Source organism: Echinops telfairi, unplaced genomic scaffold (genome assembly GCF_000313985.2).
Source record: "Echinops telfairi isolate 266 unplaced genomic scaffold, ASM31398v2 ScPeMD7_44;HRSCAF=162, whole genome shotgun sequence".
In the NCBI taxonomy this organism is placed as follows: Eukaryota; Metazoa; Chordata; class Mammalia; order Afrosoricida; family Tenrecidae; genus Echinops; species Echinops telfairi.
The window spans coordinates 7065202-7078629 of record NW_022103942.1 but is presented as its reverse complement, the minus strand read 5'-3'; the positions used below and the strand labels follow the sequence as shown (position 1 = coordinate 7078629).

Genomic DNA, 13428 nt, shown 5'->3' with positions numbered 1-13428 from the left:
TTATTTTGTCATATCTTGCCCTGTTCGACATCTCCCTTCACCCACTTTTCTGTTGTCCGCCCCCCAGGGAGGAGGTCACATATAGTTCCTTGTAATCGGTTCCTTCTTCTCTGTAAATTCCACCAAACAACACTTTCCTGATGTCTGGGTAAGAAAAAGATGGGGAAAGACACTGATAGGGTTCAGCTGTGACAGGATTCACTGTGGTTAGCATCCTGCTGGCTAGAAACTGAACCAGAAGGAGCCAGGAGTGGAGCGTGTCCTCTGCCTCTGGGATCACTGTGCAGACAACAGAGGAGTAGCAGAACTAGGAGCCACGTCAGGGGAGCAAGCAGAGGTCTTCCCACCCTGCCATGCTGGTAGAGCAGAGTGCTTGTGGAGTGAGGTACTTCATTCAGGGAACTGGGTTTGCTGACCCACAGACCTGAAGCTGAGTGCCTTCTGGTTGAGGCTTACTTGTGTGTAGTGCCTCTGGGAGGTTTAATTCAGGGAGGTTTATTTGTTCGTGTATGTGTGTACATACTTCAGAAGGCTTCCACAAGTTCTTGGAACAATGGAATTAAGATAGAATCTTTCCATGAATTTTTTTTTTTAATTAGGGAACTTGGTGTCATTTCTTTATTTCCTCTTCGCTGCTATCACCTCCCACCACCACAGCATTTCCATGCTTTGTAGTTTGAGAGAAAGGAGAGTGAGCCCAACATTGGGCACTGAGTTGGCTGGCACGTACGCTGAGCTTGGCATGTGTTGGGCCTCTCTGCACACATTGAGGTGGACCAAGGACCTCATTCCAGGAGAATGGGAGCCTGAGCAGGGGCAGAGAGAGCAAGGGGAGATTAGAGAGACAGGGATTGGTGAGCTGTTCACAAGGTCCCGTGGAAGGTAGGCAGTGGAAGAGAGAATAAACCAGAGGTGCAGATGATTCTCCATAAACTTTAAAAATACACCCCCCCTACTACCACCAGGACTGGTTATAGGAAGTCTCTCAGCAACACCAAACTTTTTAAATGGGCATTTTCTTTGATTTAGTTGAGCAGCATAATTTAATGCAGGTTGAGCTACGCCTTTACCCTTGAATGACTAAATTACAAAGGGCCATCTGGAATTCCCTGTCTGCCCACTACTGTTCAAGTCCAAAAGTATTTAAGTGGCACCCAGGTAAAAGGCAGAATCCCTGCAAACAGTTGGAGACCTAATATAAAAGCAAATACGACTTTCAAGACCACTCATCAAAAGGATGGCAGTCAGGAATTCCTAAGACGAAGTATTATTAATGAATGTGAAGGAAAATAAGATCTTAAAATTTGAAAATATATTCAAGGTACCGAGAGGGCGATAAAGAGGGAGGTGATAAAATTGTTGCCAGCATTCTTTCAAAAGAATACTGTCATATAATAAATATACAGTTTGAACTCTTTCTTGTCCATTTGACAAATGGCTATCTGAGCCCAGATTACCGCTTTGTTTTACAGTAAGTAGCCCTTCCCCTCCACAGTGATGACCCATCCGAAAGAGTAATTCTGATATGTTAAGAAATCATTACCTATTAGATAGCTGAAATGTACATGAATGGAAGATCACTCCATATTGTTGAATCATAGAAATACGAACAAAGATACCTGAATGAACCAAGCCCTGGTCTTTGCCAAATCAAAGAACTACAAATAAAGCACTGCATTTTAGGGGCAGAAACCATCCCAGAAGGTTACTGCTAGAATTCAGATACTAAATAGTGTAATAGAATTACCCCTTTATGAAGATTCAGACAGAAAAAATGGATTTGAATTACTACCACTTAGAGTCTTAAATTCTTTCAAATGTTACACACACACACACACACACACACAATGTCGTAATTTCACAATAAAGCTTGTTGTGAAAACTAGAAGCTCTGTAAGTTTAGAAACCTATCAGATATCAGAGAAGGAAGCATCAAATATGTTCCACTAAAAGGAGCCTTAGAAAAATGGTAAGGCAAGCACCGTATCAAAGGCAGGAAACTTGACGAGCTCTGAACACCACCACTGCTGTCCCATCGAGTTTTAGTGTTTCACTGTACGATGAGTGAAGGAAGGTGGTGATCTTCTCTCTTTCATGCAAATTGGTACTTTCCATGGGCAAGTAGTTCCCTTTGAACTCTGAAACCAAAGCAGTTTTTGATGGATAGGTTTCCCACTGAACAACAACAACAACAGAAATTAGTTTTATAGTCCATGAATACCACCTTTAAACTACTTTAAAATTTAAAAACTCCAAAATAAAGAAAAACACAATGTGTTCAGTGTTCAAGGTGAAGAGCATAGACCCAATTGTGGACTATTGGATAGGGAAACTGCTCCAGAAAGTGTTGACTGAACTGCATGCATTTGAATAATTGGGAGGAAGGCCAAGTTTGACTTGTCCAAAAGTGAGTAGTTTGAGGAAAGGAGGCAAATCTCACATGTCCTTTCCTCCATGCATGACTGAATGTGAAATGTTCAGCAGTAGTGTTTCATGGTGGCCAGGTCTCAATAAGACAGACACTAGCACGGAGGAGAAACTGTGAAATATGGCCATGGTTCCTGCCCCCTGCCCCCTGCCCTCACCTGCCTCTCAGAAGATAAAAATTAGAGTTAGAATGAAGTTGGCACTCTGCTACTGGCTCTTTCTCTTTCCTTACCTTCCTTGGGTCTCTCCTTCCCTCCCCCCACCCCCTGCCCCTCTAGTTTTTGAGCTTATCCACAGGAAGCCCTTTCTTCTCTCCTTGACTCATGGGCTTCATAACTCTTCCTGTCTTTTCTTCTTACCCTTTAATTCTCTGGCAGTTCATTAATGTTGTATAAAAACCCTTTTCAAGGTGCAAGGTACAGAAACGTACGGAGATAGCCTTAGGTGATAGAGTTAGGCAAACATGGGGTGGGGTGGGGTGGGGGTGGCGATATCACAGTGGTTGTCCAGCCTTGCCTCATCAAAATGAGAAAGTTCCACTTACAAATGTGACTGAAAATCTGTTAGGTCTGGTTTCATCATTTTGAAACATACAACTTTCCTTTAGTTCCTAAATGCTTCCCCCACACACACTATCATGGTGCCAATTCTACCTTGCAAGTCTGGCTGGACTGGAGGATGTACACTGGTACAGATAGGAACTGGAAACACAGGGAATCCAGGGCGGATGATCCCTTCAGGATCAGTGGTGAGAGTGGCGATACAGGGAGGGTGGAGGGAGGGTGGGGTAGAAAGGGGGAACCGAGTACAAGGATCTACATGTGACCTCCTCCCTGGGGGACGGACAACAGAAAAGTGGGTGAAGGGAGACGTCAGACAGTGTAAGATATGACAAAATAATAATTTATAAATTATCAAGAGTTCATGAGGGAGGGGGGAGCTGGGAGGAAAGAGAAAACTGAGGAGCTGATGCCAGGGGCTTAGGTGGAGAGCAAATGTTTTGAGAATGATGAGGGCAATGAATGTACAAATGTGCTTTACACAAATGATGTATGTATGGATTGTGATAAGAGTTGTATGTGCCCCTAATAAAATGACTAAAAAAAGACACATCATTTAGGAACAGGTTTCTGTTAACGCATGATGACAATTGGGCCTTACGAAGCTCTATATTCTCAAGGCCTGGCGGACCTGTCAAAGTCAGTGGCTTCAGCCCACTAGCCACTCTGCAGGAGAGGGATGGGGCCGTCTGCTTTTGTCAGGAGTTACAGCCTCAAAGACCCTACATGGAGTTGCTGTGATACTTGGTGCTGGGTTTGATTTGGGTTTTTTCAATGTCTCTACTCCAGTGCTTTTCAGTCAGTGTAATGCTTCCTTATATATCCTTTGACATGAGTGAATTCGCTCTTCTGATTATTGGTGGCTTCTATTGTCACGTGCCTTTATTTTGCAGATATATTTCGTTTCATGTCATTGATATAGCATCACCTCTCCTACTTCTCCCTGTGTTTCCCATTTCCACTCCTCCTTCTTTCCTAACCCTTCTGAACTTGGTCCTTCAGTAAATGCTGCCCCTTTGATCTCAAAATGTGGATTTTTCTAAGGTGTGCATACCTCACTAGTATTATTGTTTCCTTTATAGAGTTGTCTGTTGTTTGCCTGAAAATTAAGCCTGGAGATGAGTTCAGTATCAGGGGAAGGGTGACTAATGAGTTCCACCAGTCTGTATCCAATGAGTAAGACTGACCTTCTTAAATGAGGTTTAGTTTTGTCCTACATTTTCCCCCCACTCTTTTCAAGCCTTTCTAATTTAGTCTCTTTCTTCAACACTATCTAGTCCTTCTGGTCAGGGTCATGGAGGCTGAGGACTGATGGTTTTCTTAACTTTTTGTTGCCTCAGGCAGGGAAACACCAATAGTTGTAACTTAGGTGGCCACTCATAAGCTTTGAAGAGCCCAGTCACTACTCAACAAATAGGAGGTAGAATATTTTCTTTGTGATAATTGACCAAGACTGTGGTCCTGAGCTTCCAGGCCCCAATGGCTTATTCCTCCAAGGGAACCCTTGAAAATATGTGCAAAGACAAGTCTAGCTCAGGAGGATAGCAAAGCACCTAGTGTTAAAGCATAACAGTGACTTCATAATGGGCTGAGTATGGTTTCTGAGAAGAAAATTAGAGTTTTCGCCTTGTGTCCTGAGAGTAAGCATTTAAGTCTCCAACATTGTTCTTAGAGGACATCTGGAAGGACAGACCTTTTATTCTGAACTTTGCAGATCCCAAGGATGAGTTTAGTTTTGATCATCAAAAGCTCTCCCTTTTGTACAGTACTTTTCTATCCATTAGTCCAGTTGGATTTGTCTAAATTAAAGTGCCACTTATACCTATTCCATACTAAGGTAACAGTATCTAAATGTACAGTCTAATTTCACAGCAGGCATTTAATTGTGTATATGTGTGTATTAGAGTTGTGATGGACTATTGAACTTTTTTTCAATATGATTTAAATGGCCAATGCTGTTCTTTTGGTGATGTATTTAAACCTTAATCTTTGAAGGTTCATCATAGGTGTAATAAGTCATATGTTATCCCACTTCTGAAAACCTGCCATATAATTTTGAGATATCCACTGTGTTAGGCCAGATTGACTGGAGAAACAAGTCCAGGGACACTCATATATATGTAGGGCAGAGTTTTATATCAAGAAGTAATGATATATCAAGCAAACACCCCAGCCCAGTCCAGAGCAAATCCATAAGTGCCATACTACTCCATAAACCCAATACTAGTCCATAAATCCCTCTTTGAACTCAGGCAACTACATACCATGATGCAGAATGCAGGGAGATCAAAGGCTGTTGGATGCAAAGTCTTTTAGATCCAATGGTGGTGGACACCTCTCCAGCTCTGGCTGCCATCAGCATGGATTGAAGTGGCAGCAGGAAAGGAAAGCAAAGAGGGTGAGTATGGTCTGCCTCCAGGGAGAAAGAGAGAAAGAGGCTGGCCTCCAAAAGCCATTTATATTCATCGCCCTCCAATCAAGCAGTGACCTAATTGACAAGCTAGACTCCTCTCACATGTTCCTACTGGAGCTGTGTTGGCACAGAAAACCGAACTTTCACATCCACCTTGTATTCTTAAATCCACTCTTCGACTCCTTTCTCGCTTTATTTTTCACTCCAAACTTTTATTTTTCCACCCCCTTTATAAACAATTATGTTCCCTACTCATGACTAGCATTAGGAATAAAAATCTCATCAGTCTTTTTGGTAACATTTAAATGGACATACCCTATGGCTTTATGCTTGCTAATTTGGGTTCTCCTTTTAAAGAGTTACTTACATTGACATGCTACAGTATCAAGATATTTGGGATAATGGATTTTCGAAATCAACTAAGAATAGTAGCTGAAAAGCAAATTTACCTGCATGTCTAGAAGGAAATGACATTGAATGAACTTAACCAGTCTTTATAAAAAATGATATATTTTGCAAGCTTTAAGATATCTAGAGAAAATTAGGAGGCAGGATTTTTTTTATATAACCTGTATGACTTGCATTAACACATACCTCAAAGTTTAGCAAATATACATTGGCATTTTTGTTTATGTTTTAAGTGGTATCCATGTTGTTGAGAATGCTCACACTGGTTTCAAAAGATAAACATGTGTAAATCAGTTTGTCTTCTATATATTAAAATGTTTCAAGGTAAAAAATACAGCCTCAGATTTTTATTGTATATACTAAAATATTGCTATATTTTGAAGGATGGTAATTTATTTCTATGAAACCAATCCTGTATTATGGAAACCCAACTTTATTTATTCATATGTAGTGGTGTGGGGTTTTTGTTTTTTGAGGGAAAGATAAAGTACTTTGCTGTCTTTTGATAAATATGGGCTTTTAAAAATAATTCTTTTCGATCAACTTTTCACCTTTTACAATATAAAAATATTAGAAAAATATTTTTTTCTTATTTTAAACATAACTTCTGAAATCTGTCAGTTTTGTATTGAAATAAATGATTTCATGAAATTGCTTTCTTCACAGCATGAGGGGCTAACAGCTGAATAAAAATAATCAACCTAATATTTCTTGTTGTTGGAAAATAATTATGAGAATATTACACAGAGGAAGCCATGCTTAAAATAAAGGCTTCATATTGCATTTAAAACTCAAGTGGGACTCTCAAGTATTCTGTTTAGTAGAATAATATATTGATGAACCCTTAGAGAACTAATTATGTTGTTTCTCATGAATTACAAATGCATCATTTAGCTGCATTATAGTCTTACATGTGTCCCTTACAATTTATCATCGTTAAGTGTTAGAAATATAAAACTTAAGATGCAAAGAAAGCATAGTATTAGAACAGATTTTCCCAGAAAAATGTCTGTGTTCCACTTTGAGATTTATACCTGATCTACAAGTTTCCTTTTTCCTTTTTGCAAGATCAATGTATAAATTTGAGGACTTCATTTAACAGAGTTCCATCAGTCAATTTCTATTCTTGATGGCAAACATGACTTGTGTTTTATTTCACATTGAACACACTTCCAGAATTTAAGCAATGAAAATACGTTCATAGAACTTTATTATTTCTGAAGCAGCCTTTTCAAGTATGTTTTTAAGCTTTTGACTCTGAATGTCACCGTTTCAAGCAGGAAGTGAAATTCTATAAATACAACCTGTGCACCGGTACAGAGTCCTAGCAGTAATTTAGTCAATTATTTGGGAAGTGAAAATTGAATCCCTTATGAGTCAGTCCAGTCTCTTTCTGAAAACATTAGCCTTGCTATTTTGCATTAAAATATTATTTCCTAAATAATTTCTTTTGGGCTATTAAGTAGACAGAAATCATAGATATTGAATAATTTTGGTTATAAAGGTAATGAACTTGTACACACACACACTTACAAGGAGAAAATTCTGGAAGATGAAGAAACACAAAATGGAAGGAACATTCATGAACTGTTACTATATGCCACATGCTAGGGATTCTGAAATCACTAAGAAAGTATCCTTTACCCCAAGAAAGTATACATTGAATAGAAGCAATGTTTGTCCTGTGTTGTCCAAAGGACATCAGTGAGGGAATTCACAATATGCTGCGATATTATTAATTAAACAGATCTACTCACAGACTAAGATCTACAGGCAGCATATGTATATATTTGGACTGCCTTTCATAACTATTATCTATTTGATACCACAATTACAGATGAGGAATGTTAGAACTAGAGGAATGGTTAGACTTTCCCTCATGTTCCAGAAGAGGAAACAAAGGCACGGAGGAGGCAAAGTAATTTATACCAAGTCACGCAGTGAATTCATGTCAGGTTTAAAACAAAAAGCAACAACAACAACAACAAAAACTCTGGTGTCTTGATTCTCAGTCTAGCATTTCAAGAAGAGGAAAACCAACCATTTCCCTTAAATTATCTCCATAGTCTTCCCTTAAGAGGTGAAAATGATTGCACAAAGAGCCATTTGGAAAATTAAATACCTTAAATGAATAGAAATAACCAAAGGTAGGCTGCTCATAAGACTACTAAAGAAATGGAAGGATGAGGTTTAAAAAAACAAGTAAAAGGAAATAGCATCTGAGCTTGATGGCCGCTTGATTACCTTCAAGCCTTTAAGACCCCAGATGCTATACTTTTTGATAGCTGGACACCATCAGCTTTCTTCGCCACATTTGCTTATGCACCCATTTGTCTTCAGTGATCCGTTTGACACCTCGTGATCACACAGGTTGATATGTTGTTCAATGTGGGCTTTGTTGCTTCTGAGCTAGATGGCCGCTTGTTTACCTTCAAGCTTTTAAGACCCCAGACGCTATATCTTTTGATAGCCGGGCACCATCAGCTTTCTTCACCACATTTGCTTATTCACCCGCTTTGTCTTCAGCGGTTGTGTCGGGAAGGTGAGCATCATAGAATGCCAATTTACTAGAAGAAAGTATTCTTGTGTTGAGGGAGTACTTGAGTGGAGGCCCAATGTCCTTCTGCTACCTTAATACTAAACCTATAAATGTAGGCTCATAGATCTATTTCCCCATTCTCGTATAAATATATTTGCATATGTACATGTCTTTATCTAGACCTCTATAAAATGCCCTTTGCCTCCCAGCTCTTTCCTCTATTTCCCTTGATTTTCCTCCTGTCCTACTATCATGCTCAGTCCCCACCAGGATTTCAGCACTTCCTCTTTGTTAAGTTCCGTTCCCCTTGATCATGCTCTACCAGGTCTCCCAAGATATGACAAAATACCAATTTATAAACTATCAAGGGCTCATGAGGGAGGGGGGAACGGGGAGGGAGGGGAAAAATGAGGACCTAATGTCGGGGGTTTTATTGGAGAGAAAATGTTTTGAGAATGATGTACAAATGCGCTTTACACAATTGATGTGTGTATGGATTGCGATAACACTTGTATGAGCCCCTAATAAAATGTTTTTTTAAAAAAAAGGAAATAGCAAACAAATAAATAAAGAGAAGCCCACAGCAAGAATGAGAGAATCACAAAGATGACTTAAACAATTTTTGAGTAAGAATTGGTTTTATTGAAAAACAGGCTAAAATGCCATGGGCCCAATTTTATGTACTCAGTCTACTTCAATATATATACATATTTTCTCTTTTTAATAATTGAATCAACTATGTGACCTCAAACAAATAACTTACTGCCATTGAGTGAATTCTGACTCCAAGCAGCCCAGAGTGGACCTTCCCCTGTGGATTTCCAAGACTGTAATTGTTTCAGGGTGTAGGAAGCCTTTTCTTTCTCTCTCAGTGCAATGAGTGGTTTCCAACTGCCAATCTTGTGATTAGCAGCTCCAAATGTATCCACTCTGTTAACTGGACTCGATATGTCAAGTTCTCACTCGCTGCCTTCGAGTCTACGCTGATTCACAATGATCCTTGAAAACAGAGTAGAACTTCCCCTGTGAGTTTACCAGACAGTAACTGTTTAAGGGACTAGAAAGCCCAGTCTTTCTCCCGTAGAGCTGCTGGTGGTTTTGAACTGCCGAGCATGTGGATGGCAGCCCAACTCCTAACCACTATACCACCAGGTAAAGTTACTCTCATATTCAACTGAAGAACTGTAATATCCAGCTCATTTGTATAGCTATAGTCTAACAATGACTGATGTATATAACGAGCAGAGTTATGCCCCAAAGCACCTTTTGAACCATCAAACAATATTTTTATTATTATAACACCTCCCTTAACTGTTGACTATATGTTACATTCAAAATTTTGAAAATAAGGAATATGCTTCTAATCATATCTCCAGTAGTTATCTATGAATAAGTTGAAGTTCACCACAGCACTTAATTTCTTAGCCACACCACAGGGAGATGTTATTGAAAAACATCCTGTAGTGGTGTCCTGACTTCCCAGATGTTTCCTTTTGTAGACTTTTGGGCTTTCTTAATTTTCATATCCCTTTTCAGATGCAATGTGGAAGATATTCCCTGTCACAATTCCAGGCTACCCTGCCCAACTGTTGACTACCGCAACCCAACAACACTTTTAAAATCACGTATTATGTAAACAGTTTTTCCTTCTGCTGCCTTCCACATCTTTGTTCATATGATAGTTCAGGGAAAACACAGTGTTTTCATATGTTCTTAACATGTAAGTCTGCTGCTAGGAAAGTAGCCCAGATTTATTATACAGCCTGTATGTGAATTTCTGTGATAAATAAGCCCTTGCTCACTGGAGCTGCCTTTATGAAGCATATCCTGTACTTATTGGTGTGTTTTTTTTCACATGCCCAATTACAGGACTCAAACTAATTGACAATACTTGGTCAGTTTCTATGTCAGAAATGATGTCAGGTGTAATAGAGAAGCAAACCCACATACAAAACATCTCTTTTTTAAACTTGGAAGGATTTAGCAATATAAACGACTACAATAATTTGCGTGTTTAGGGGGATTGGTGTTCCCAAATGACGGTTTGAGACCACCACATTCTTCCTCACAACCTTTAACCAGAAGGGTGAATGGCTAACAGACACACAGCACTATGAATCATATCACATGGTTGTTACAGACATGCCAGTAAAGGCCATGTGGCTATAATAAACAGAAGTCAGGATTTTGGTTCATTTAGTCAACTGCCAGGCAACTCTTCATATACTATCTTTCATAATCCGAGATCTAGAGAATTAGGTATAAAATTATTTTCCCCTTTAGTTGAAACATCCACAAACAGTGATATCTTTTAAAGTCCTGTAGTTATATTTTGTAATTACACATTGCAGAGCCAGGCCTCTTCCTCTGTGACTGATGCTGCCCTTTCTTTTCTGTGTCATGCCTGCTTTTGAATCACATCATGGGCCATGACACCAATCATGTTAGGCCATGCTTCTGACAATGGTGACATCCAACAGGGAGCAACAAGCAGGGAAGGAGCATCCATCATCATGTAATGTAAAGGTGGGTAGGGGAGTGTGAAATCCCAAGACTCAGAAGCCACAGTAGCTAAGGCAAGGGATAAAAGGCAAGCATTTGAATAGGAATACAAGCATCCTAGAGTGTATAGATTTGCCTTTGATTAATAGGAAACAATAATTGGAAGTTGGGGAGGGGAGGAGGCAACTGTTTTGTGCAAATAAGCATCCCAGAGTTTGCAGTAATGGAGCCAGTGGCTTTATGGCATTTTGAATTCATTGTGATGTCATGTAAAGAATGAACATATGCAGTACTTAATAAAGAAGGGTCAATTTTGCCATAGTGATCACTGAAGCATAATGCAGCAAATGAGGTAGGGCTTTTTTTTTAATGTATCAATTCTAGAATATTTAAATTTGTTTGAAGCAAGTGTTGGGTCTTTTTTTTTTAAGATCTGTATCTGTTAAAACCTAAATGGACAAGAGTTTAAAGCTAACTCCACTCCTGCACTGACATATTGAAAATGGCAAAGAATTTGTTTTAAAATGCTGATATGGAGTTTCACTGACAGGGTTCCTGGTTTGTCAATGTCCTTTCTGTTTATCAGATGCCGAATGGATTGTTGAGTTGATGTGGTTCTATGTATCTGCCAATTCTTTCTCTTTTCAGATAATGTACTGCTTTGATTATAGTTAACATCCAGCATTGCAAGATTTGTCTTGGCAACTGAGCTTTGTTCACCTCATAGCATTAGCAGTGGCATTTGTATGTTACCAAAACCAGACCATTGAATTCAGCCTGTTTATTGAAAGAAAGATAGCTTTCTTAATTTTCAGTATAATATGTCTACATACCCATTGGCACTTTTGCTGATAGTGAACTAGACATAAATAAAATGATAGCCTCAGGTTGTGTCATCACACTCACTTTTAGTCTATAGTTTCTAAGACTTTGAAGTATAGAAACTTGTTGTTGTTCAGTGCCATCGAGTTGGTTCTGATGCTTACAGACCAGATGTACAATAGAACAATGACTACATGCTTATCCACGGGTTCCAAAATTGCCTTTCTTAATCAAGCTATTAGAACTGGTTTCTACCTACAATTCATTTCAGCTGTTTGTCATTTTAAATCCCTGCCCATGATTAAACTCAAATGCCATCTTATTTGATGACTAACTCATCACAGTCAGGAGCCAATCGAACAGATCACTTCTGCTTGCCGGCAGGCCTGTGATCAAGGTGCTGACATCATCTAAGTCAGAGTCACAGAACTCCTTCATCACCTGTTTGATCTGGTGCTTGTTGGCCTTGACGTCCACAATGAACACTAAGGTGTTGTTCTCTTCAATCTTCTCCTTGGCAGACTCTGTGGTCAGGGGGATCTTGATGATGGCATAGTAGTCCAGCTGGTTTCTCCTGGGGGTGCACTTCTGAAGGTATCGGGCTGCCTTCTTAGCCTTGAAGGTTTTTTTTTCCTTTTTTCTTTTTGTTTTTGTGGCTGCACACTCCTTTCATTCAACAAGACCTTCCTGACCTTCAATGCCTTTCCTTTGGCTTCTGTTTTGCGAGGGGCAGGGAATTCCTTCTTTGCCTTTGGTGCCATCTTTTGTAAAAAGGGACCATGCTATCTTTATTATGGCAGTATTAGTTGAATGCAACCATTTAAAAACAAACAACTATTTAGCTTGCTCTTAAGTAGTGCTTGATAAAGATCAAGGATAGGTAAACTGTGGTCAGTGGGACAAAGTTAGCCCACACCCTAGAGCTAAAAGTGTCTTTCGGCATCTTTAAAAGGATGTAAAAACAGATTGGCCTGCTGCCATTGAGGTGATTATGACTCCTAGTTGACCCTATGTGCTACCCTGACATTATAGCCTTTTACAAAAAAATAAAAAGCTACTAGATACACCAGGGAGGGGAGTGAGGTGGGGAGACAGACAAACCCCCCAACTTCAGGTAACTACATGCCTAAAATTTATTTATATGTTTGTTTATTCAGAGTGGGCATCCGTCTCTTTGATCTCTACCGTACTCAATCTCTAGTACGTTCTAAATGAATGCTAGAAAAGGAAAGAATGAAACGTAACTAAAATCTGCCCTTTGTCCTCCAGTATCACACAATATGATCAAACATTTCTATATAATACTGTAAATTTACCTTTGTAGTAAGAATCTGTGTAAATCGTTTTAGAAGATAAAAGTTTATCAAAGACTTTTTGTGCTGGTGCATAACTATGGTTCCCCGTCTTAAAGTAAACTTTATTATGATAAGGTCCCAATTACATAGCTGTCCTGTGAAAGGTAGTCATCATTCTATTACAATTTGAAAGCTTTTGAAAGAATGGTTGTGTCATGTAAGATCAGTTTGTTGATGTAATGTTTAAAACACTGGGTTTATTTTCACTGAATTCCCACCCTTAAGCTCTCCAAGTTTGTGAAACGATTTTACCCCACGCTAGAAAAGACAATATTTTGCTTTAGATTCAAAATTATCTACTATTATGACAAATGTTCATGAAGTCAGGCTATAGATTTTATAACTCCGCTAACAAAAGTCCTAAGTCTTTGAAGCTGATGATAGAATGCTGAGGGTAATGTG

The 13428-nt window shown here is 39.2% G+C and overlaps 1 protein-coding gene and 1 pseudogene across 2 annotated transcripts in view; one reads left to right on the top strand and one right to left on the bottom strand.

Annotated features, from left to right (window-relative positions):
- The window catches only part of LOC123521722, a 38050-nt pseudogene extending 24991 nt beyond the window's left edge, over positions 1-13059 (bottom strand).
- Positions 1-13428, top strand: part of DIAPH2 (diaphanous related formin 2) — a 982643-nt gene that overhangs the window by 865171 nt on the left and 104044 nt on the right. The window lies entirely within an intron of this gene.